Source organism: Aquarana catesbeiana, linkage group LG01 (assembly GCF_042186555.1).
Source record: "Aquarana catesbeiana isolate 2022-GZ linkage group LG01, ASM4218655v1, whole genome shotgun sequence".
In the NCBI taxonomy this organism is placed as follows: Eukaryota; Metazoa; Chordata; class Amphibia; order Anura; family Ranidae; genus Aquarana; species Aquarana catesbeiana.
In genome coordinates, this window is record NC_133324.1 from 809,107,019 (window position 1) to 809,129,972 (window position 22,954).

The 22,954-nt window shown below is 43.1% G+C and overlaps 1 protein-coding gene across 1 annotated transcript in view; it reads left to right on the forward strand.

The window, feature by feature from the left end:
• The first annotated feature begins 13,463 nt into the window (after window positions 1-13,463).
• The window catches only part of FGL1 (fibrinogen like 1), a 101,067-nt gene continuing 91,576 nt past the window's right edge, over window positions 13,464-22,954 (forward strand). The window contains exon 1 of the mRNA XM_073607984.1: window positions 13,464-13,623. The gene's annotated coding sequence lies outside the window, so the exon portion shown is untranslated. The remainder of the gene's footprint in view (window positions 13,624-22,954) is intronic.

The window sequence follows — 22,954 nt, forward strand, 5'->3', positions numbered from 1 at the left end:
AAAAACTTTATATAATGTTGCAAACTTCCATAGTAAGGTGTACCCTTCATCAATACATGATAGATTATGGTAGTCTTAGTAACACCACATGCTCCTTTTAGGCCCCCAGAAATCTCACCTCCAGGGTTTTTTTCAGCAGGAACTAGGAGGAACTCAGTTCCACCACCTCTGGCTCAGGTCTTCTGCTCCCTGCTCACCACTATCACTTGGTAACACTGAAGTTTAGCTTCTGCATTTACAAGTGACAGCTTATCTCCCAGTAGCTCCCACAGGTCAGATCTCCTGCACAGATCCCACTGAGTGCCTGACAGGGACAAGGGAGATACAGAACAGGTGCCCAGGGTTCAGTGCAGTCATAGGCAGGAGAGGGTGTGTGGTAGGCTGCACCCTCTGTGGTCTCCATTTTTTCCCTGGTGACCAGTTGTTGATGCTCCTGCTGCATGATCTCCCTTGCATGTGACTGTAGTATAGTATAGTATGCTGGGAGGTACTACAGCCGGATATGTGATTCAGGTTAATATTGCAACAAAGGTAAGACATATGACAGATGGTGAAGCTTTTAATAAGGGGGAAGAAGATGAGGGCAGTGAAAGGAGGGGGTTGTATGCAGAGGGAAGAGCTACTATTTGATGCCATTTGGCAGGTATGTGTGTGTGGTGGGCATGGTTGAGTTCCTGCACCTATTCCCTGAGAAAAAAAGCCCTGCTCACCTCCAATATATAGAGGTATAGTATGTGATGTTTGGACACTGCAGTGTTCCCACTCATCAGGTTAGGAGCACTTTATCCTCCTATTTACAGGGTTTTCTCTCTTGATCGCCCATGGTGTCTCCCAGAAAAGACGTGTGGCTCCTTTAAGTTCCCCTAATTATTCATGTATGCAACCAAATACTGGACTTCCTATAACGTAACTTCTGGTCCCCGTCGGCCTCTCCTTACGCCCTACACATTACGTCACAGTCATGTGACCCCCTCCACTAGCCCCCTTATCTCAGGCCTTGTTCTCACTGGGTGTTTTAATCCATGCCCCATGCAGGGCTCTGTTTTACCAGCATGGGGCTGCACAGGTTTTGCATGTATTCCCATGCAGGCAGTCCCAGCTGTCAGTTGGGAAGCAGCAGCTGCACAGACACAGCAGCTACTCCAAATTTGAAATCCATGCATGTGCATGGCCCTGGACACACCCAGGGTGCCAGTAAGCAGGCCTTGGATGGGGCACAGATTAAAACACCCGTGTGAACGAGGTATTATGATAGACATAAATGGAACAGACATAAATAGACAACATCTTCTCATAGCTCCCAACTGTCCCTGATTTAGAATAAAGTCCCTCTGTCCCTCTTTCCTCCTCATATGTGCCTCATTTTGGTCTGATGTCAGGGCTGGGCTCAGCCCTTCCTTCTCAAAGCTGGCCGCTCAGCTGTCGGCTAATTGCCAGCTCCTTTCTCTCCACAGTGACTCACCTGTTGATGATATCCTGCTCGTCAGTCCTGCCCACTTAAGCCGTCCAGCCCAGATGATCTCTGCCTTGGCCTTGGTCACATCTCTAGAGACGCTCTCCTGTGTTCCTGTTAAAGACTTGCTTGGCTGACATTCCTTCTGGCTCCAGATCCTGCTTGCTGTTCTACTACGCTCATTTCTGCCTCCCTGACATTTTGGCTTGTCTGACTATCCGTTCAGGTTCCTGAACTCTGGCTATGTTTTGACTACGTTTACTCTGTTTACCTTTTTATTATTATTATTAATAAACAAGTGTGATTTAACTGTACTTATGTTTCAGTCTGATTCATGGTTTCTGACATCTGATCTATATAGTTGTATATAAAATGCAGTTTGTATCATTGATAAAAAGTGTTTCCCAGTGCTAAACTTTTCATCCAGTTTCTAAATTGCTGCATTTGTAAATTTCAGAAGCCAGTATAAAGGAATAGTAGTAGTTTATGTAGCACCCTCTAGGTAGGTAGGTGCTAGAGATAGGATTTTGTAGGATAGGTAAATGGTAAATTTAGGGAGGCCTAGCTGGCAGTCAGGCCTGTTTGTTTTGATCTTATCTGGGCTGGGAGTTGCTCAGGGTAGCAGCTGGTGACTCACAGGCAGCATCACTGAGACCTTCCTCTTCTTTCTAGAGTTTGCTGGAAAGTTCTAGAAAGAGAGGAGAGGAGAGGTGGAGCTGCCTGGGGTGTTTTAGGGAGCCCTGACCAATCCCTAACCTGGATTGGCAGGGGGCAGGCCTCCTTAAATACCCAGGGTCAGCCTAGTTGGGGAAGAGTTGTTTGGATGGAAGAGCTGGAGATCGGCCTCGTGTGGTGTGTTGGTGGCATTTGTTCAGAGAGAAACAGAGAGAGTGTCATTTCTTTTAGTTTGAGCAGGCAGGAAATTCCTGGTGTTCTGTTGCTAATATACTTTAGGCAGGCAGACGAGACAGTTAGATAGCTGCAGTGTATTTAGTATATATATGCATCCCAGTTTTGTGTATATATATATATATATATATATATATATATATATATATATATATATATACACTGTACACAGTTTAGCTAGATCTCACTGCAGATCGTTCCTGGTGTACTTTATACTTCAGGCAGGCAGGCGAGACAGTCAGCTGCAGTGTATTTAGTATATATATGCATCCCGGTTTTGTATATATACACTGTATACAGTTTAGCTTCATCTCACTGCAGACCGTTCCTGGTGTACTGTTGCTAATATACTTCAGGCAGGTGAGTGAGACAGTTAGCTGCAGTGTATTTAGTATATATATATATATATATATATATATATATATACATCCCAGCTTTGTATATATATATATATATATATATATATGTTGAGGATGAAGACAGTAACGTGAGCCCAGAGAGAAAAGGGGGTGCCCTAGAAGGACAAGAAGCTGGCAGTCATGTTCCCCCAGCTGCAGCATACTGCCAGGTTTGCTCCAGTGGTGAGGAGGGAGGGGATGATGAGGCCACTGACTCCATGTGGGTGCCTGATAGAAGAGAGGAGGAGGAGGAGGCACATCTCCAACAAGGCAGGATGCCCTCCAAGGTCCAGCTTAAGGGCAGCCAACCGATTGCATCACACCGCAGAGCTCCGCATGTTTTTCCAAAAGTTCTTTGGGCCTTTTTTGAGACGTGTGCAGCAGATCACACTGTTGCTGTTTGTAACATAAGTCTGAAGCCTTTTAAGCGTGGCCAAAACAGCAGCCGCTTAAGCACCACATGCTTGACCAGACATATGTCGAGCTCCCATGCAGTCCATTGGCAACAGTACTTAAAAGACCCACTCCAAAGAACAAGGCGGACCTCTCCTTGATCCTCATCAGCTGGGATCTCCAACCCCACTATACCTTCAGTCCTCTCAGAAACCAGCACTGACAGGAATGAAGGTGTAGAATTAGGTATGCCAAGTACTTGCGGCAATCTGCTATCGCTACACCAACGTCCGATTGTAGTAGGCAAATTTCCCTACCACAGTTGCTAAACTGGCGAAAGAAATTCTGTCCCAGCCATCCACATGCTCAGCAGCTGAATGCTAGTTTGGCTAAATTGCTAGCACTCCAACTGCTGCCTTTTCAGCTGGTAGACTCTGCCCCCTTTCCAGAATTTGTGGAATGTGTGGTACCTCAGTGGCAGGTTCCCAAACGCCAATTTTTTTCTCGTAAAGCAATTCCGGCTCTCTACCGATATGTGCAAGGGTGGTCAGCGGTAAGGTGCATATTACCGCTTACTCATGGTCCAGCAGGCATGGACAGGGACGTTACCTTTCTTTCACGGCGCACAGGGTAACCCTACTGGCAGCTGGGAAGGATGCAGGACAGGGTGCAGTATTGTTGGAGCTTGTTTCGCCACCACGCCTCCAAAATGCTGGTAGTGGTGATTCTGCCACACTTCTCTCCTCCACCCCCTCCTCTTCTTCTTCCTCTATGGCCTCTTCCTGTGCAGATTTGTCCTCAGAACCAGTTGTGCTCCGTAGGCGTTCTAGAGGCTACGCAAGCATTCAGGCAAAAAGATGCCTTGCGGTGCTTGAGTTGGTCTGCTTAGGGGACAGGAGTCATACTGGGGCAGAGATTTTGTCAGCTCTGCAGGGGCAGGCTCAGAGGTGGTTGACGTCACGCCAGCTTCAGCCAGGGATGGTGGTTTGTGACAATGGCACCAACCTCCTCTCCGCCCTCCGACAGGGACACTTCACCCATGTGCCCTGTTTGGCTCATGTCCTTAATTTGGTGGTGCAGCCTGGTAATGGACTGGGGGGGGGGGGGTACCCATGCCTTTGGCTCACTGATTGTCATCCATATTGCCGGGACCCGACATTACATTAAATTAAAGCCGCAAGCTTTATTCCTTTAAAAATGACATTTTGTGCAGGGACTTTTCTAAGCATGGGAAACACGCGCCACTTTACAGGTATACTATAGACACCCCCAGGTACGATATTTAAAGGAATATTTCACTTTTATTTTTTCACTTTAAGCATCATTAAACATCACTGCTTCCAGAAAAACTGACATTTTTAAAACTTTCTTTTTCATTGATACATGTCCCCTGTGGCAGGACCCGGGTCCCCAAACCCTTTTTAGGACAATAACTTGCATATTAGCCTTTAAAATTAGCACTTTTGATTTCTCACGTTCGAGTCCCATAGACTTTAACGGTGTTCGAATATTTGCGCAAACTTTCGCATGTTCTGGATGCGAACCGAACTGGGGGGTGTTCGGCCCATCCCTATTGAGGAGGGAGCTGAGGCTGATATGCAGGAAGAAGAACAAGCTGTGGATGAAGCAAAGACCAGTGTGCCTGTAACGCCAGAGCCTAAAGAACAGAGAGAGCAAAGAGCTATTCACCCACCTAAGAGACTGACTTATGATATGCTGGGTAAAACCTCTGAGGAAGCTGTGTTCACTTCAAAAAGGACTCTTGAGGTGCCTGGTTCTTCCACCACACAATTAGTGGAGGACAACCCCAACTCACCCCCTGACACATCTAGCTGGGCCATTCCAATTCAGGTGGCCTGTAGGCAGGACAACCTCCCCTCCTATGCTAATTGGTGGGAGGTTCCTCTGCCAGGTTTTTATGCAGATGCAAACTGTCTGACTTCCTGTGCACACTAACTTGCTTTCTCCGCTTGTATATAAAAAGCATGTAATAGGTTACAGACTTTTTACTTCCTTTGGGGACGTAGAGTAAGAGTAACTTAACAAACAAAAGCAGCTCCTTCGGGGGTATTGCTACATATATATAGATGATTATTAAACTGTTTTCAGGTATATTTTTTTTAAATTGTTGCTTTTTTTGTTTATAGCGCAAAAAATAAAAACTGCAGAGGTGATCAAATACCACCAAAAGAAAGCTCTATTTGTGGGAAAAAAAGGAAATCAATTTTGTTTGGGTACAGCATCGCACACCTACGCAATTGTCAGTTAAAGTAATGCAGTGCTGTATCGCAAAAAATGGTGTAGCGCTGGTAGATTTGCGATCTACCATATGTTAGGTGAATTTAGTAACTTGTTTGTTAAATAGGTTAGGTTTGCCCCTGTTCCAGCTTGGCTGACATTGTGTGTGTTTCCGTGCTGACTGGTGGGTGTCGCTGTCACTGGTCAGTGTTGGAAATGCAACGTGTCGAAGCGTATGGATGCTCTTCTGTCCCGGAGACAACTCGGTGGAGGTGGTCCTCCAAGATGCATTCTGGGCGAGGGTATTTATGGGGCAGACGCCATATTGTGGGGTTCGTTTTACAGCCACCTGCTGGCCCTCCTGGCCGACAGGTATGCGTTAGAGAAGCCATCTCGTGGTCCCATGACGCTGCGGCGCAGGGGTGGGCCCAGAAGCTTGTCTGGGGCCTACCACAGCAGCCGAGGAATGGTCCTGAGCTGTCTATCTAAAGGGAGGAAGCTGGACAACCGAGGAGATCCCAGGGGAGGACCCATCATGGAAGGATCACGCAGCGTGCTGGTCTGGAGAGGTGGCTGGTGACTCGGTTGGAGGATGAATCCTAGAAGTAACTATACAGCATAGTGTTGCCGGGTTGGCTTAAAGGTTCAAGCACTGTGACTGACGTTCATCGCAGAAAAACCAATACATCCTGTGGCAGAGGATCTTACCGGTTTATCCCAAACAAGTCTGTGGCAGAGACTTTTGTTCATGCTACGTACTGGCTGCTAGGCAAGTGAGAGAGACCTATCCAGGCGAGCGAAGAGTGTGTCCCACAAGGGGAGCGCATTCTATTATAATATCGAAATTCTACCACAACGTTTGTCAAGAACCTTACAAGAAGATATTTGAGTTTCTTCTGCAGTTTCCCTTCTGCCTCTTTCCTGCTATTTCCTTAGTAAATTGTTCAATAAAGCATTGAAAACGTACTCAAGTGTTGGTGCGTGTATCGTCCAGAGGTAAACTCAACGGAACCCCTAGACCCGGTGCCGGTAAAACAAAGGGAAGGAGAGTGAAGGTAACAAGCCCGCTTAAACCAGCAGCTCCACCGAGAGTTAGTGCTACAATGGCCTGGTCATTAACCGCTTCCGGATCGCCCCATGTACATTTACTGCGGCAGGGTGGCCCGGGTGCGCAAAATCATTTACCTGTATGTGATTCCGTGCACGAGGTTTAGAGGTTTAGGGGGCATGCCGCCGATCGTTTAGAAGAGACACAAAACAGCGGTGTGCCGCTGCTCTGTCAGGGAGGAAAAGAGAGAGATCCTGTTTCAGCTAAGCTGAATCAGGATCTCTCTTTTCCTCCAGTGAATCCACTCCCCTCACAGTTAGAAAGCATCTCCCAGGGAACACATTTAACCCCTTGATCACCCCTGTGGTTAACCCCTTCCCTGCCAGTGTCACTTATACAGGGACCAGTGCATTTTTTTTAGCACTAAGCACTGTATTGGTGTCACTGGTCCCCAAAAATGGTCACTTAGGGTCAGATTTGCCCGCCGCAATGCTGCAGTCATGCTAAAAATCGCAGATCGCTGCTGTAAAAACAATTAAAAAAATAAAAAGTCCCTAAATCAATCCGCTATAAATTTTGCGCAAAAAAGTCAATATATGCTTATTGGGATTTTTTTTACCAAAAATATGTAGCAGGATACATATTGGCCTAAATTATTAAAGAATTTTTTTTTTTTTACATTTTTTGTCTTGGTAATGTATAATAGCAAAAAGTTAAAAATATTGGGGTTTTTTTTTCAAAATTGTTGGTCTTTTTTTGGTTATGTGGCGCAAAAAATAAAAACCGCAGAGGTGATTAATTTTTTTTGGGTACAGCATCAAGCGACCGCGCAATTGTCAGTTAAAGCGACGCAGTGCTGTATCGCAAAAAATGGCCTGGTCAGGAAGTGGGTAAAACCTTCTGGGGCTGAAGTGGGTAAGGGGGTAAAACCTTCCTGGGGCTGAAGTGGTTAAGAATGCTTTTTTATTGCATGGGGGCACTCATGCGGGCGCGCTCTTGAGTCCTACTGCTGCGTCCATTGACACAGACAGCAGGACTCGGCCCTGCCCCCCGGTCCCGTGTCACTGGATTTGATTGACAGCAACGGGAGCCAATGGTTCCTGCTGCTATCAATCTATCCAATGAGGACTCGAGACAGTGGCTGGAGCTGCTGTGCTCGTCCCCGTCGATGAAACAATCGGGTTCAGGTAAGTCAAAGGTGGGCTCAGGGGGGCTGCTGCACTACAGAAGGTTTTTCACCTTAATGCATAGACTGTATTAAGGTGAAAAACCTTGAGGGTTTACAAACCCTTTAAGGGCAGAGAAGAAATTTGGGTCTTACAGACCCCAGATCTCTCCATAAAGATTACCTGTCACGTCATGACTATTGCCGTTACAAGGGGTGTTTACATTCCTTGTGACAGCAATAAAAGTGATAAAAAAAACCAAAGTGACAGTGTAGAAAAAAAAAAAATGAATAATTTAAAAACTGAAAGCGTCCCTGTCCCCACAGTGTTTGCGCACAAAGGCGAACGCATGCATCGGTCACGCACGCATGCAAACATCGATCGTGCCACACATTTGAGGTATCACTGTGAACGCCAGCAGACCTTGGGCAGTAATTCTAGCATTGGACCTCCTCTGCAAATCTAAAGTGGTAACCTGTAACAGCTTTGTCTATGGTTAGTAAAATTTACACTGTTTGGGTTATGTATGTATGGTTTTTTTTTTTTTTTTTTTGCATTACAATTCAGAAAAGTGTATTTTTTTCCAAAAAAATGCACTTGAAAAATTGCTGCATGGGATATAATAAAATTACACTACCCATTTTATTCTTTCGGGCCTCTGCTTTAAAAAATATATATATAGTGTTTGGGGGTTCTAACTAATTTTCTTTTTTTTTTAAATACTGATTTTTACATGTAAACTAAAGTGTCAGAAAAAGCCTGCTCTTCAAGTGGTTACAGACTATCATTTGCAACCAGAAGCCTCTGAGAAGTAAGCCTATTTGAAGTGTCAGGATACATCTCATTGCTAGCTACCAGGGTGCCAACAGCATTAAATAGCTGAAGTTCAAAAGACATATGTAAAAAGGGGAGGTGATGGTAATAGTATGCATCCAAGCTAATAATTGCCTGCATTGTTCTGAAAATGCTAGCTGCTTCTCTGTCAAACTGATCCAATGGCTTCAATACTGTCTAAGTCAATGGCCTGAAAAAGTACACAAGTAATACATTTTGACTTTGCTCTGAGTTTTATTTGCTCCAGTCCTCTGATTTACAAAGCCTTACCAGACAGCTCAGTCACTGTCTTAAATATGGTGGCTGCATTTTTTTTCTTTATTAGGGTTGTTTTTCTTTATTTTCACCAGGTGACCCAGCAAGTCTGTTGTTTTTCAGCCAGACAGCTTTCAGGCAGAAAAGGCAGCTAGAGGATTGAGACAAACCATTTCACACTGACATCATGGGTACTTACAATAATCAGCTTTTATTAATTATTTGTTCATTATATTATTATATTATATTTATTTATTATCCCAAAAAGAAAAAAAAACTTCTATAACTGCTTATAAAGTGTTTGCTGGACTTCAGCTTTTAGTCAAGTCCATCTCAATCTGCTAGTCTAACACTACCATCACCCAGACTGACAATGTTGCTGTACAAAGGTGTCTTTGTTGATCCTTCAATGGAGTGGAGGCACTCTAAAACAAGAAGTGTGTTACTGACTGGACCACTAGGTGAAAATATAGGAAAAAAAGAAAACAACTGCAGCCACCACATTAAAGTGGCTGTTAACTCACTTCCATAACTTTATATAAGCCCCTCTGTGTTCTAATAACAAGTGCTCCTGTCTGTGTTTTATTTAAAAAAAAGCCTACTTTACCTTGTTTCACAGTGGGTTCCCTGTGATCACGTTACCGGCCGTGTCTCCTCTCTGCCCGGCTGACAGATTCAGTGGGCGGGGCCAAGATTCCCCCGCTGACATCAACGCAAGGAGGAGAGGAGAGAGAGCACACAGATGGGAGCACTTGTTATTAGAATATTATATATAACATATATAACATTTTAAACGTTATGAAAGCAACAGGAGCAGAGGGGACTGGCACTGACATAGGGGCACACAGGCAGGGAGGGGGAGGAGGACACAGGAGCACATAGGAGGACAGGGAGGCTGTGGATGATGGAGGCACGTAAACAGACAACGGTGTCAGAGCTCAGCAGCCATGATACAGTGTGGTCAGTTTACAGAGGGGAGGGCATAGCCAGGCAGGATCAGCCAGGTATTACAGGTGTTACAGGGGGGCAAATGACACAGCACAAGCACTGTGCTGTATAACATGCTTTAAAGGGACAGGATCCATTTTTTGGGGGGGTTAACAAACGCTTTAAAGGATTGGTAAGCTGCAATATAAGATATTAGCCACATAGGCAATGCAATATTTGCATTGAGTAAGTTGACTCATAGACTTGCATTGTGCAAAGGAATAGTTAAGAAAACAGTAAGAAAAGCCTGTATACTGTATGTAATGAGCAAATATGGCTGCCCCATGAATTTATATTATTAGGAACTATCCACAGAAACATGCATTTAACAAAGTCAAAGTAAAAAAGAAGCAGCCACAGACAGATGGACTTAATATTTTTTATTATTGCAATCTGTTTATTACATTTTTTCCACATGTACAGAGGAAAAATAAAGAAAAAAAACACATTTTCTGACCCAAATAGTCACATATGTAAAGAAAAAAAGAAACACAAGAAAATATTAAGTGAACAATAATCAATGCAACTGTAGGACTCTAAACAGTAATCGGCATTATCTCAATTGTCCCTTACCCAGAACTTAGTATTTTTAATTAATATATAACTGCATTCCTTGGCAGTTTTTGTATAATATTTGCCTGGAGGTCAGTTGTAAAATAATTGTTAAAAGTATTGTTTATTCTTTAAAATAATAAATAAACTAGTATATATATATATATATATATATATATATATATATATATATATATATATATACATACATACATACACACACATACATAATTACTATACATAATGATAACATAATAACATGAAGTTTCATATGTTCATTTTTTTTTTATAATCCCTGGAATCTCATTTTCACAATAAAAAAAATAGTTTGGTAACACAAGTGCGATATAAAAAATTACCACTGGATGTCGATGTAAAGCAACACTTATCATTGGTGTTCACATCACCAAAGCTTAGCTGTGAATGAACAGTGGGGGGATTTACTAAAACTGGTGCACACAGAATCTGGTGCAGCAGTGCATTGTATTATTATTATATCATTATACAGGCTTTATATAGCGCTAACAATTTGCACATCACTTTACAACATGAGGGCGGACAGTACAGTTACAACATAATTCAATACAGGCGGAATTAGAACCAATAAGCTTCCAGGTTTTATAGTCAAAGATTAACTGAACAAGCTGAATTTAGAAGCTGATCGGCTACCATGCACAGCTGCACCAGATTCTAATGCCGCGTACACACGGTCGGACTTTTCGTCTACAAAAGTCCAACGGACGCCGACGGACTAAAGCTGGCTGGTAATCCGATCGTGTGTGGGCTTCTCCGGACTTTCAGCAGACTTTTTCAGCCTCAAATCCGACGGACTTTAGATTTGAAACATGCTTCAAATCTTTACGTCGTAACTACGACGGACCCCGAAATCCGCTCGTCTGTGTGCTAGTCCGACGGACAAAAACCCATGCTAGGGCAGCTATTGGCTACTGGCTATGAACTTCCTTATTTTAGTCCGGTGTACGTCATCACGTACGAATCCGTCGGACTTTTGTGTGGTCGTGTGTAGGCAAGTCAGTTCGTTAGAAAGTCTGCTGCAAGTCCGCCGAAAGTCCGCCGGAAGTCTGTCGGACAGGCTGTCGGACTTTTGTAGACGAAAAGTCCGACCGTGTGTACGCGGCATAAGTGCACCAGTTTTAGTAAATCTCCCTCATTGTGTATTTTTGATACTGGCCTAAGTGTGAAGTGTTTAAGTATAGGTGAGCAAGGAGGATGCAAGTTTCCATCGTCATTTTACATTAGCAGGTACATTCTTGAGTTTCATATTAGCCAATGGTTATGTGACAAGCTGTTGGAGCATTTAACCACTTAGTAACCAAAGAAGTGGCAAATGAGTATTGATCTTAAGGGTCTATATATAAAAAAAATTGTGGTGTCTCATCATTTACGCAAAAGTAACAAATAATACCGGAAATGTTTGTAATATGTCTGCAATGTCAGTTTTTATTTGCCTTTTGTCAGGGAACATAACATTCACTTATCATTTGATACTAAGAGAAAATAGTTTTAGGAAAATTTTACCATTAGAGTTAAAGAACATTTACTAATAGAGTAAATTAACTGACACTATAGAATGGGAACATTTGACCAAAAGTGAAAATATTATGAGGGAGAACTCAGAACTGTACACTGTGCACAGCCTATAGAGATTCCTGTGCACACGGCTGAACAAATGGGTGTTCGGCCAAGCGAATCTGCAGTCGCAGTATAAAGTGAAGCATTTAGCAGCGGTATTATTGCCACTGCTAAATGTAACAGCTTCATACTCAGGCTTCCTACTTGTTTGGGAGTCTGCACCAAACCATACATCCTAACAACCAATGACTCATCCCCGCTCGGAACATTCAGCTGGGTGAATGTTATTAGCAGGTTATTGAATCATGCGCCGGAAGCTTGTTGTATGCAGAGTATACTTTTACTTTTATGGAGAATATCTTTATCATGGAATAGGAAACAGGTGGATACAACTACACACACTTAGGAACGAAGGTACTTCCTCTAAATACATTACCATAGAACACACATTATAACACTGCAGTGCCACCTGCTGGGTAGATAGCTATAATGCATACAGTATTGTCAGTTTATTAGCATCCATGCTGTTGTTCTTTCCAACACCCCTTCTCAATAGCATGTGCTTTGTCAAATCATATTCAGCTTCTTCTGGAAAAAACGATGACATTCCTTCAACAAAGGCTTGGTGAGTGCATTAGCAGTCATCTTCTTGGATGGGCATGCTGTTGTTCTTTCCAAAAATGTAAAGGGATTGTGTAAAGAAGGTAAAAAAAAAAACAATGTGCCCCTCCTTAAATTTTAATTTCAGGCCCTGCAGATCTGGAATGGCTTTTAAGGGGAAGCCCAATGCAAAAAAATAGTGCAAAAAAAAAAAAAAGAGTGAGGTCCCTGAAAAAAACATACAAGACCTTTATTCGAGTATGTAGCCTGGTTGGCCAGCATGCCTCCTGAACCAAACCAGGCTATATGCCCTCATCATGGAGGGGTACCTCTCAAGGAAGGATCCCCCTGGAAAAGCATCTTGCCCCCATATTGATGAGAACAAGAGCAACTTCCCCACAACCTTGACCCGATGGTTGTGAGGGTTGCAGGTCTGCTTTTTGGAATCTGTAAAAAATAAATATGCCTCCCCCCGACATGAATGAGTAAATGGGGCGGGTGTAAGATTCCCTTATCATCCAAGGGAATTCTATGATGCCATCTAGTGGCCAAATGCAGTATTTTCCATTTTAATTCAAAAACATTGCACCAACACAGGAAATAGCCTAACAACATTCATGTTTTGCACCATTCACACAGAACAAATGTACATGCACAGTCCCTAGGCGAAATGCTATGCACATTCTTTATAAATACACCTCTAAAAGTTGTAAAAAATAAAGATCACAAACAGCTTTAGCCAAAGAACAGGGCAAAAAGCAATATACACAGTGCAGTAACCCAAAAGAATCTAGAAGTAGCTCAACACTACTTGCTGCACTGGTTTCTATGGTTTACAGCAATTGCAGACCATCAATGCTTATCAACATAATAGATAAGAATGAATTAACATATTATCCACTATATTCTCACATTTCTATTAGTCATTCCTTATGGTGCCTTTAAAAAGTTTTTTTTTTTAAGCATTGGGTTTGATGTAATGGTTTTCCCTCTTGTGTATTAGAACCTCCTGCCCATGTTATGCATTCATTGTATTCCCTGTAAATTTGGATAATCCAAGACATTCTTGGCCCCTGACTCACAGCAGATCTGTTTTACTGCATTGCTCAACAGAGCAGCATAGATAGCAGAAGTTTGGAAAAAGCAGTGAGACACAACACCGCAAAGAAAGGAAAAGCACTACATTCTGACAGGAGGGTAAGACTATTTTCTTTCTCCAATCACAGTACTACTGCATGTAATTGTCATAATATGCTTGCAGCTCGCCAACAATTGTTACCGGGGTTCAAGACAAAACTCTAGGGGCTTGACATACTGTATATAGTCCTTTACTTTTTACAGGGTGTATTACTATGAAAAGGTATTGTTAAAATAATAGAACATTGTAAAATTAGCTGTTCAAAATAAAAAAACATTGTGTGATGCAGTAAGCACCACAGATACCAGCTTATTAGGAAGTGTGGGTCTTGTAATTCCAGTATCACAAACAAAACTTCTCTTATTTTTACATCCTTTTGTTGTTTTTTACTGGTAGGGAATAAAATGTTGTTATTATATTTCAGGTATAATTGTTTTATCAAAAGAATGTTATTATTCACACTTTTAACCACTTCAGCCCCGGAAGAATTTACCCCCTTCCTGACCAGACCATTTTTTGCGATACGGCACTGCATCGCTTTAACTGACAATTGCGCGGCCATGCGACATTGCACCCAAACAAAATAGATGTCCTTTTTTTCCCCACAAATAGAGCTTTCTTTTGGTGGTATTTGATCACTTCTGCGTTTTTTATTTTTTGCGCTATAAACAAAAAACAGCTTCAATTTTGAAAAAAACAATATTTTGTACTTTTTGCTATAATAAATATCCCAAATGTAATAAACAAAAACACATTTTTTCCTCAGTTTAGGCTGATATGTATTCTTCTACATACTATTGGTAAAAAAATTGCAATAAGCGTATATTGATTGGTTTGCACAAAAGTTATAGCTACAAAATAGGGGATAGATTTATGGCATTTTTATTATTATTATTTTTTTATTAGTAATGGTGGTGATCAGCGATTTTTTATTGTGACTGCAACATTGCAGAGGACAGATCGGACACTTTTGACACTTTTTTGGGACCAGTGACATTTATACAGCGATCAGAGCTAAAAATAGCCATTGATTACTATATAAATGTCATTGGCAGGGAAGGGGTTAACTGTGTTCCCTATGTGTGTTCTAACTGTGGGGGGATGGGACTGACTAGGAGAGGAGACCGATCGGTGTTCCTACTTAGTAGGAGCACACGATCTGTCTCTACTCCCCTGAGAGAATCAGGATTTGTGTTTACACACACACAGATCCTGGTACTCTCGCTCTGTCACGAGCGATCGCGGGGCACGCGCATTGGCTCCGGGGACACGCTGCGCTAAAGCATCTTAAAGAGCTGACATACAGCTACGACGGCTCGCACAGGGGAGCCAAACTGCCGCAGTATAACTGCAGTGGCTGGTCCAGAAGCGGTTAAAAGAAATACTGTAACTGTTGTAGAAGCATCCTCATGAGCAGTTTGAGATTTGTGTAGACCTACCAGACCTACCTAGACCTTAGAGCAGTGGTCTCCAAACTGTGGCCCTTTGCTTGCCTTTATCCGGCCCTTGAGGCATTATTCCTGCCACTAACACCAACAATGGGGCATAATTCCTGTCACTGACACCAACAATGGCGCAAAATTCCTGTCACTGACACCAACAATGGGGCAAAATTCCTGTCACTGACACCAACAATGGGGCATTATTCCTTCCACTGACACCAACAATGGGGACTATTTCTTCCACTGACACCAATGATGGGGCACTATTTCTTCCACTGACACCAATGATGGGGCACTATTTCTTCCACTGACACCAATGATGGGGCACTATTCCTTCCACTGACACCAGTTATGAGGCACTATTTCTTCCACTGACACCAGTAATGGGGTACTATTCCTTCCACTGACACCAGTGATGAGGCAGTATTCCTTCCACTGACACCAACAATGGGGAATAATTCCTTCGACTGACAACAAAAATTGGGCACTATTCCTCCCACTGACATCAACTATTTCCCCCCCCCCCCCGATACCTAAGATCAGACATTGTTTACTCTCTCAGGGAACAGTCCGCCCCCTAAATTCTGAAGGACAGTAAACTGGCTCTTTCTTTAGAAAGTTTGGAGACTCCTGCCTTAGAGAATTCTATCCAAAACAACATTTTGTTCATGGGTTTAACCATTTTTGTGTCTATAAATAACAATGCAGTGTTGAGTGGGATTAATGAGGACAGAAGATAATAGAAGATGCTATCTAAATTTGTACTGGAATTCAACAAAACCATATTGCATCCCTTGTTTTCTGTTCAATCTTTTTATTGTAAGGATTTTCAAAAGGTACAAAGGTTGCATTTGTGCAATTGTAGAACATTGGTTGGAGAACTGCACAATACAGACCGCATAAAAGTTAGAACTGTATACAGTAGGTAGATTAACCACCTCAGCTCCGGAAGGTTTTACCCCCTTCATGACCAGGCCATTTTTTTGCTATTTAGCACTGCGCTACTTTAACTGGTAATTGCACAGTCATGCAACGCTGTACCCAAACAAAATGTATATCATGTTTTTACACATAGCTTTCTTTTGGTGGTATTTAATCACCACTGGGTTTTTGATTTGTTATTATATAAACAAAAAAGACTATGAATTTTGGGGAAAAAAACTAAACTTCAATTTCTGCTATAAAACACATACAATTAAAAAAAAATCTTCATAAATGTTGGCCAAAATGTATTCTGCTACAGGTCTTTGGTTAAAAAAAATCCCAATAAGTGTATTGATTGGCTTGCGTGAAAGTTATAGCATCTACAAACTATGGTATATATACTGGAGTGTTCTTTTATTTTTTTTTATACTACTAATGGCAGTGATCAGCTACTTATAATGAGACTGCAATAGTGCAGTGGGCAATCTGACACTAACTGACACGGGGGGGGGGGGGGACTGACTGATACTGATATCACTAGTGACGCCAAGAAAGGGAGCAGTGCTAATACTTTACACTGTCACTGTACTAATGACACTGACTGGGAAGGGGTTGAAATCTAGGGTGATCAAGGGGTTAAATGTATGCCTAACAATGTGTAATGTGTGCTGCTTTTTACTAAAGCACTAAAGATCTTTGTTTCTTATCCCATTGCAGTATAGATAGGTTCCCCCCGAAAAGCAGAACTGGAACGGCACCTAAGAGCCCCCTTATGCAATATTGTGATGAAATAGGATTGGTGGACATCTGGAGGAGGAGGCTTCCTGAGGAGAGGCAATATTCATGCCACTCCAGGACCCATGCCACCTTATCCAGAATCGACCTGGTTTTGGGAAACGAGGAAGCATTAAACGTAGTGGAGGGAATACCGTATGAGCCAAGGGTTGTCTCGGATCACGCGCCTGTTATTACTGCTGTGAAGGTAGGGGAGCACTGTGTTGGGGGGACCTGGAGGGTTAATCCCTTCTGGCTTGAACTGATAGGAGAGGAGGAGAGAATGAAGGAGAGCTTATCGGAGTTTATTAAAATAAACCTAGGATCGACCTCACTAGGGGTTGTATGGGACTCCCTGAAGGCTTATCTTCGGGGAGTACTAATACAGAAAATCGCATTCAATAAAAAACAATCGCAAGCGGAAGAACTAAGAGCTAAAGAGAGTGTAAGAACAGCGGAGGCGCAGTATGTAGAGACACCATCCCAAACCAGCTATGAGTTCTGGGTGGGGAGACAGGACGAGTATAGTAGAGTGCTCCAGGAGAGGTTGGAAAAGAAGAGATTATTTCAGAGGCGGAGCTTTTTCGGAGAGGGGGAGCGTGTTGGGAAGGCTCTGTCTCTGATAATCAAGGCTAATGGTCCCTCAAGTACAATAGTAGCAATTAAGGGGAGGGATGGAGTAATGAAAAAAACCACCCCGGATATACTAGGTGAATTTAGGACATATTTCGAGAAGTTATACAGTTCTTCCAGAGTAAATGTGGAGGTGGAAATGCAGGATTTTTTTGAGGGGTTGAGGATAACTCCATTAACAAGCGAGGAGAGGGAAATGCTGGATGCCCCATTGACTCTTACAGAATTGCAGGGGGCAGTGGGAGACATGGTGGTCCAAAAGTCACCGGGTCCCGACGGCCTGCCTATAGAAATATTTTAAAAATATGGGGAGGTACTACTGCCCCTACTCTTGGAGGTGTTTAACGGTGCTAGGGAGGACAGGGCCCTGCCTTCATCTATGTCAGAAGCTATTGTAATAACTCTTGAAAGAAGGGAAGAACCCAATAGATATGACCTCATACAGGCCTATCTCGCTCTTGTGTTCGGACGTGAAGATCTTGGCAAAAGTGCTGGCCGCAAGGCTGAATAAGATAATCTCTAAATTAATACATATGGATCAGACCGGGTTTATCCCGAATAGATCTGCGAGCACAAACATAAGACGAGTGTATCTGAATATGCAAATACCTGTGGAAAATAGTGTGGGGAGAGTGGCCCTTTCATTGGACGTGGCTAGAGCCTTCGACTCCCTGGAGTGGCACTATTTGTGGAAAGTGCTAGCGGAATACCAGTTTGGCTCTGGGTTTGTCCAATGGTTAAGCTTATTATACAATGGTCCGAGGGCTAAGGTTAAAATTAATGGTCAGTGCTCAGAGGGGTTCCAGCTGAGCAGGGGTACGAGACAGGGGTGCCCTTTGTCCCCCCTGCTCTTCGCCCTGGCAATTGAGCCCTTGGCTATAGCTTTGAGGATGGCGCAGGTACAGGGATTTAAAAGAAGGAGGGGGGTGGACAAAGTGGCCATGTATGCAGATGATATTCTGCTGTTCTTGGCAGATACCCAGAATTCATTGAAAACTGCCATAGGGATAGTTGAGGAATTTGGCGTTTTCTCCGGGCTACTGATCAACTGGGAGAAATCAGTGATTTTACCTATAGATCCTCTGAATGAACCTCTTCCGTATCAAGCATCCCAAGTTAAAATAGTCAGCCAAATGAAATATCTGGGCATTAATATAACTAGAGATCCAGGACAGTATATATCCGGTAACTTAGTCCCACTTATGAAAAAATTGAAGCAGAAGTGCCGGGTGTGGGAGCGCCTGCCCCTCTCGGTTGTCGGACGCTGCAACCTGATCAAGATGGTCTGGCTACCCCAAATTTTATATGTATTGCAGAATTCTCCTGTGTGGATTCCCAAGCACTGGTTCAAAAAAATAGACAGTGTGTTTAGAGAACTTATTTGGAAAAATTGAGTTGCTAGGATCGGTTTGCGGACGTTGCGACAGCCAGAGGCGAAGTGCGGCCTGGCAGTACCAGACCCGTACGGATACTTTCTGGTATCCCAACTGCAGCAAATGGGAGGTAGTAATAGGCCAAGGGATGAAGGAGTGGGTGGCAGTGTCTTGTTGAATGATATCGGACATGACACGATTGTAGAGGCACTAGAGGCAGACTCATTTGGTACCAAATGCCCCACTACCCAGATGATGGTTAAGGCCTGGGTACAAGTTAAAAGAAGTCTGGGTTATACTGGCTTTGCGGAATTCTCTCCACTCTGGGATAATAATAACCTCAAAAAAATGGGACGCTTTGAAGAGTGGGACCGCCAGGGGATTCACTGCTTGACACAGGTATATAAGGAGGGGAGATTAAAATCTTTCCAGGAGCTGGTGGAGGAGTATGCAATCTCTAACAGGTCATTTTATAGATATTTACAACTCAGGCATGCCCTGGAGGCACAATTTGGAAGGATGCCCCAGTGTGGTGCGGAATTACCTCTTTGAGAAAGCTTACTGATGCACACACTACGAAGGGATTGATTTCCGAAATTTATGGATGCCTGAAGGCATCAGCCCAGAAGGGTATGGTGGAAAATTAAAATAGGATTAAATGGGAGAGAGATGTAGGAGCACTGTCCGACAATCAATGGAAGCAGGTTCTGTCGCTGGGACCCAGGGTCACTCTCTCTCCTTCATAGGTGATGTCTCATTTTTATCTTTCCTATAGGGCATATTATACAACATTGAAATTATTTAAGTGGGGTAAGAGGCCCGATCCAAAGTGCCAGAGATGTGGAGGAGGGTATGGAGACCTGATTCACATGTTTTGGCAATGCCCCAAATTACATATATATTGGAAAGGGCTTGTGGAAAAGATAAATTTGGTTTTTGGGACGTCATTGAGATTGGAGGCGAGAGAGTGCTTGCTGGGATTAACAGGGGATAAAGTGGCCTCAAGGGACATACGGACAGCAAGGGTTAGATGCCTGTTTCATGGTAAAAAGCTTATCGCACAGTATTGGCAGAGAAGGGAAGCACCGGCGGTTCCAGAATGGGTGAATGCAGTTAGGGAGGTGATCTGCAGACAGAAGTATATATACAAGAAGAGGGGTAATTATAAGAAATTCGAAAAAATATGGAAAGCTTGGCTGGACCAGGATGGGGTTGAATTGGTGGGGGTGGGAGGTGGGATGTGGATGTTATGGGGGAGGGGTTGGTCTAATAAACAGTAAAATATATGGCAAGGTGTATGATGGGGGGTGGGAGAGTGAATGGGGGGAAAAAGGAAGAAATTATTCTTGAAGCTTTCTGCCTATGGGCGATTTGAACTGGCACACATTGGTATAATAATAATGTAGGGATAGGTATTAATGTGTTCTTATTTATGACGATGATGTCCCTTGCCTTTTTTTTATTTTTTATTATTTGTTTGCTGTAATGAAAAATTTTTTTTCAAATAAAAAGATTTATAGAAATAAAAAGAAACAGAGAGATTGTTCCCTCTGTACGGAGCCCCTGTGTTGATTGTCATTACAGAGCTCTGATCTGTGATTGGACACAGCAGATCTGCAGGTCTCGGCCATGAGTCATTGGGCGGGACTTGCTGACAGACTCCCACTGTGAACAATCACAGCAAATGTTGGTGGGGGCGTGCACATGCATGTGCCCTAAACCCAGAAACAGGCAGCGACGTACCAGTACATTGTAGGCAGGTGGTCCTTAAGTGGTTAATGGAGGCTTTATACGTAGGTAGGGCTGCAGCAGTATAAGAGGTGCAGAAGAACAATGCAAAAAGAATATAGGGGATAGGGTCGATGTAAGGGAAAGTGTCGGGAAGAGTAGCTTGGGGAGCAAAATCCACTGATCCAGGTAGAGGAGATGGCACTAGCGTTCTAGATAAAGAAGGTGTCTATCGAGGTCTGCAGGCAGAACGTGTACTTATGGCCCGGAGACCCAAATCTATTTAAAAGTGGATATAGAGGGGTTGGTTTATTAAAGGCAAACAGATTGTTCATTTTTCAAGAGGCGTTGTCCTGTGCGAGAGAAGTATCCACAGAGCTTAGTGAATGAGGGGAAGGTCCAGGGCTACTGATTAGGCAGTACAGCCAGCCCTCCTGTACAGGGCCCAAATCAAAATGGGGGTTCGGGCACCTGCCGAGCAGGAGGGACGGCTATATATGTCCTGTTTACTGGCCCCTTCCTTTCCTGAATGTAAACAGTGCGATGAGTACAAATTGCTCCTGTGTCCATTCATCACTGAAGGATAGATACATTTGTTTACTATGCTTCAGGTTGTGAATGAAGCGGAAGCCTCAGAGCGCTTCCTAGTCATTCACTGTCCAATGCAGCAGAGGCTGCAGAGAAAAGGAATGATGAATATGTCCTCAGTCCCTTTCTCTTTAACCTCCCTGGCGGTATGATTATTTCGGATTTTAGGTGCTGAAAGCGGTACCATTATTTTGCATGGAAATTTGGCGTTTTATATTGTAGGTCTGTAAATCTTAACAATAACACACTTAAATCTGTCCAAACCAGAGTCTAGTAGATATCCCGGGTATGATAAAGTTTGAAACACAAAAACATAAATTATAATATAATAAATAAAAATAAATAATTAAAAAAAAAAAAAAAAAAATAGTAATAAAATAAATTTCCCCACAATTTACTATCGCTCAATTCTGCAAGTGTTCTAATTTACTATCGCTGTTTTCTAGCTGGTCTAAAGCCACTTTTGACGTAAAGGGACACTTTTTGGTTGCTATGGACAATCTCCAGTTTCCAGGCAGAAAGAACAGTGTATATCATGTAAAATTGCATGCAGGGCATGGGACAAAGCACTGGGGACAAAAGGGATGTGAAATCATTTCATACAGTACTGTAATCTGTAAGATTACAGTACTGTATGTGTTATGCTTTTGACATTTTTTTGAATTTGCCGCCAGGCTCCGCCCCCGTGCGTCGCGCCGCTCGCAGGGAACGGAGCCTAGCACGGAGAGGCTTCGGAGGAGGACGGAGCCCTCGGACACTGCGGGTGACATCGCAGGATCCCGGGGACAAGGTAAGTAACGCCGCCCCAGGATCCTGCAATGCGATCCCGAGTGTGGCTCGGGGTTATCGCTAATGGTACTGAATTTTAACCCCGAGCCACACTCGGGAAAACCGCCAGGGAGGTTAATGGGTCTAGTTTAATGGGGGGGGAAATTTCTGGGGTTCACTGTGGACACATGCACCATCAAATATCTATATAGGACTATGTATGGGAGGACCATATTGCTGACTTGCAAATAGCCTTGGTTGCATGTGCTCTTAAGTCTTCCAGAACAGGAAGGTCTTGTGGAGAGTAGGCTCTTTTAATAGTCTTAACAATCTAGGGAGGTGAATGTATGTGTCGATGCTGACTCACCCTGCCTTAAGCCATGCTGGAACCAAGCACAGATTTCAGCTTTCCTAAATGAAAAGGTACCTAAATGAAAAGGTAGCTGCCAAGTAAGCCATCAGAGTTAGATTAACATCCAGGAGATGTGGTTGTCCTGCTTCATCAAAGAACGATGGTAAATTCCTTCCTGGTTAAAGTGGAAGGAGAAAGACATCTTAGGGTTTTAATTTCTATTCTGTCCGGGTGAAATGTTAGGTGAGGCTCCTTACAAAGCTTCTTAGAAAGCCTGCAGCTCTGACACCCTTTTCACAGAGGTTGCAGCAACCAGAAATATGGTCTTCTGGGTTGGTTTGCAGAGTGTAGCCAATTTTGTAGGATATAAATAAGGGCCTTGATAGAGCTGAAGCAAGTCCCACTTAGGGAACAATGGTTTACTGGCAGGTCTATAACTTCACACAAGCCTTTTAAGAATTGCATCACTAAAGGGTTAAAGGCTCCTTAAACCCCTGTAAGTGCAGACAAGACTGAACTTTGTACTTTTAACATATTTGAACCTAGGCCCCTGTCCAACCCAAGTTGTAAGAACTGCATAACCTTGGCTGGTTTTGATGATAAAGGACTCCAGACTTTTGATGCATGAGATCTGCATTTTTTTTTTTTTTCCAAAAGATTTTATTGATTTTTACAGTTTAACAAGGGATATAAAGCATACATTGCAAACATTGGGGCCACAGACAAATAGCATTCATGCTTATTGAATTTACAGTTTAACCAATGCACATAACATGTACAACGTGTCAATTCTGTGCGTAGTAAAAAT